Source organism: Mytilus trossulus, chromosome 13 (genome assembly GCF_036588685.1).
Source record: "Mytilus trossulus isolate FHL-02 chromosome 13, PNRI_Mtr1.1.1.hap1, whole genome shotgun sequence".
Lineage (NCBI taxonomy): Eukaryota > Metazoa > Mollusca > Bivalvia > Mytilida > Mytilidae > Mytilus > Mytilus trossulus.
The window spans coordinates 37,198,444-37,202,476 of NC_086385.1; positions in this window are offsets into that span (position 1 = coordinate 37,198,444).

A 4,033-nucleotide genomic window follows, 5' to 3' on the forward strand; every position below is an offset into this window, starting at 1 on the left:
GTAGAATGGTCTTTTGCTATCATGGGGAGTGCCCTTATTCCCAGCCCTGCCAGCATGGGTAGATATCCACCTACTTGTTGCGTTTACCTTCATTTGGGTGATACTCAGCTTCCGATTCATTCCACCAGTACCTTTTGGGGAGAGGCTTGGTAATCTTTTGAACCTTTAGAGAGGTGAGCCAGCTTTGCATGGGACAAACGAATGCAGACTCGACAGTCCGTTGTAGAAGAAAAGAGGGACGAAAGATACCAAAGGGACAGTCAAACTCATAAATCTAGAACAAACTGACAACGCCATGGATAAAAATGAAAAAGACAAACAGAAAAACAATAGTACACATGACACAACATAGAAAACTAAAGAATAAACGACACGAACCCCACCAAAAACTAGGGGTGATCTCAGGTGCTCCGGAAGGGTAAGCAGAGCGTGCTCCACATGCGGCACCCGTCGTGTTGCTTATGTGATAACAAATCCGGTAAATAGTCTAATTCGGTAGGTCAAATTCATGAAAGGGAAGGGGATTGTAGTTATGACGTAAGGAACATATCCGATATCATTTGTGAAACGGTTATTCCATAACGGTCAACCAACTCGTGATGGCGTCCGTAAAATTTTCGAAGGGATGATTTCAACTTCACCATTTGGAACTCTTGGTTTAATAGCTTCCTTGTGAGCAGTAACCCTCTATCAAGAAAATCATGATAGGAAATGCAACACGGGAATATCGTATCAATTGGGAGATATATACCCCGTATGCAAGTGCTGCTGGAATGTTGCTACTTAGAAATGGAAACTTCACAATTGGAAAGCTGAAATCATCTCTTTTGTCGTAAAGTTTTGTCTTCAACCGACCCTCATTGACAATTTCCAGATGTAAGTCAAGATATGAAGCCGACTCAACTGTATCTGTAGTATCCTTTATCTCCAATGCGATAGGATAGATGCGTTCCACATAGTCATCAAATTTTGAATTGTTTAGTGAAAGGACGTCATCTATATAGAGAAAGGTAGAGTTAAAAGATATTGCTAACTTCTTCTCTTTCTTCCTAAGAAGTTCCTGCATGAAGTCAGCCTCATAATAATAAAGAAACAAGTCAGCAAGTAGAGGGGCACAGTTTTTTCCCATTGGGATGCCGACAGTCTGTTGAAAAACACGTCCTCCGAACGTAAAACAAATATGTTGTCAATCAAAAAATCAAGCATCTTGATAATATCGGTTTCGGAGAATTTTTTGTTTGAATCAGAGTGATTCTTTACAAAGTAGGATGTATCCCTCCCTAAGACAGGATACTTGTATCTACGCTGGCCATTCTTTTTTTATGAAGCAAAGTAATACCAACTCTTTTCATTTGTCTTTTAGTTTGGCATGTGGAATACTTGTGTAAAGAGTAGAAAGGTCAAATGTTTTAATACTGTTACAAGATGAAAGAGGGTTAGATTGTATGTACTCTACAAGATCTTTGGAATTTTAAAGTATCGACATCTGATTCACGCCACCTCTAGAATAGGCAGTTTCACAATAACTTTGAAGCCCGTATTTGACTGCTGATAAAATAGATGTTAATAATTTAGAAAGGGGTTTCGTGGAGCACATGGAAGACCCAGCAATATACCGTTGTTTGTAAGGACACTTATGTAGTTTAGGTATCCAATACAGTGATGGAAGATCCAGTTCTTCATCTTTGGTTGAAATACTAAAGGAACAAAGAACAGACCTATGATTATCCAGGATTTCCTCTTTGGAAAGTGTCGTGAGGGTATATGTTGAGTTTCCAAGTGAATTGTCCCTAATTCGTTTATCAAGCATTTAATGTAATGACTTTTACAGACAAAAACGATGTTATTTGGGGCTTTGTCTGCGGGGACAACAACATATTTATCATGGAGGTCGAATAGGTGTTTAGCAATATTTGGGTCTTTGAAGATTGACGTAGCATGGGCATTGATGGACCCATTCGGTTTCTTAATTCTGATTCGTAATAAGTCATTTATTCATACCTCTCGATCGATTTGCCTACCGTCTTAGTCGTTGAGATATGTTTGCATGCGATTGCTGGTTTACAAGATCACTGGTAAGTATACTAGTTTTTTGGGTTTTTGAATGATTCTTATACCAGGACCGTCTGCGGGGAAAAAAGCTGTAGATGGAAGACTGCTGTAATACCATTTACATAACTTATATGGTTGATATAGTATGGCGGCTTTGTGAAAAAATGGGCACATCCTGCTACAAACATGAAGTTTGGCACAGACCTTCCTAAACTATTTCTCTTTTATTTCAGATAGTGAGGCATTTGAAAAAAATGTCTCATTTCCGGTAAAATTCAAAATGGCGGACATCATTCTTTAATTAGCCCAATACCGAAGGCTAGTATGTGAATAGACGTTATGAACATGCTACTATCATGAAATTTGGTACAAACCTTTGTTATGTACTCCTTCAGATATATGCTATAGATTAGACGTCTTCAAAAACCCTACTTCCCGTAAAAGCCGACATGGTGGACATTGTACTAAAATAAGCTTACTTTTAGGGAGGGTAATTGAAATGTATTTTAAACTATTGCTACTTTCAATATATTGAGCAGGAACCTTTCTTTGCTGCTTGTCATGGATACAATGTATAAGATTATTTCTTTAAAACCATACTTCCGGATACATCCAATATGGACATAGAAATATTGTATTTCATCTTAATATTTAACTTTTTTCCCAATGTAAAGAAAATGTTTTTTTAGCTGGTCACTAAATTTTTGGCTTTCTCACTTCCAAATTCAAGCCAAAGTTCGTCTGCCCCTATTTCACTGAATAGCCAGACATCAATGACAGCAACATCAGTATCGACCTTTCGAGCCATGACTCAGTTGAAGTCTGTGTTTCACTGCATCAGACACATGCATCTTGATTCAAGTGTCAGCCTCTTCGTGTGAACATGGTGCTAAGCTTGAAACATCATCATGAGTAAGTGTTGCTACAACTACCTTTTCCTCAAAATAGTTTGAGCAATCTATTGCGAATGAAAACTTAAAAGTTCTTACTTATTGTCGTCATCTTTCAGAACACTTTGCCAATTTTGAGGATTTTGTTTGGACTCTGGGTTCGTCTGTGTATTCTTATAAAAATGCTCCTGATATTATATCTTATCTACCTCGTGATGTATTTCAAGTTAATAACCATGCTCACATTAAGAGGCTGCGATTGAATCAAGTTGCATGTGTCTAAAGTGATGAAACACGAACTTGCACGAGTCATGATTCGAATAGTCGTTACTGATGATGCTGTCATTACTGTTTCGCTATTCTGTGACAAGGGTAGACGGACTATGGGTTGTGGTTTGGAGGGCAAAAAGTTTTTTATAAATATACTAGTATATCAATTACCTTTCAAATGCACCTGGCAATGAGTGATTACAAACACTTATTGTGATCCATGTAATTACCGGTTGTGATATAGTTTTCTGATTGCTGGAAAAGGAAAAAAATGTGGGCTACATTGATGGCAATTTGAAGATGTGAATTTAAGGTAAAGAATGATGATTGATCAGTATAAATCATCGAGGTTTAACTGTAAGATCACACAAACATGGTTAACGATTCAAGAAACTAACTATTTACGCAATAGGGAAGACTAATTGAGGGTATTCCCTCAACTTGGTCTAGACTTTTCCAGCATGTAAAACGTGCAATATACTAAGGCAGGTGTTTAGAGGGGACGAGCTTGGAATTGGCTATTATGCTACCCAGTTGAGGCGCTAATGGATGGCGAAGGGACAAATATGATCACTTATTCATAACTCTTTCTAATGCCTCATCATTTTGGCAGAAGCTTGTACATTGTGGATGTACTGGGGAATGCGGTTCAATGCAAAAGATTCTACATCCTAAGCATCAGAAACAAAAGCAATACAATCTACAGTTTAAGTGGACACATACTTCAACAAGTCAAGCATGACCCGTTCCTAGTCCTAAATATTTCGAAAGACCTCAAATGGATCACCCACAAATTAAACATTTCGCTCGTCAGATCAACG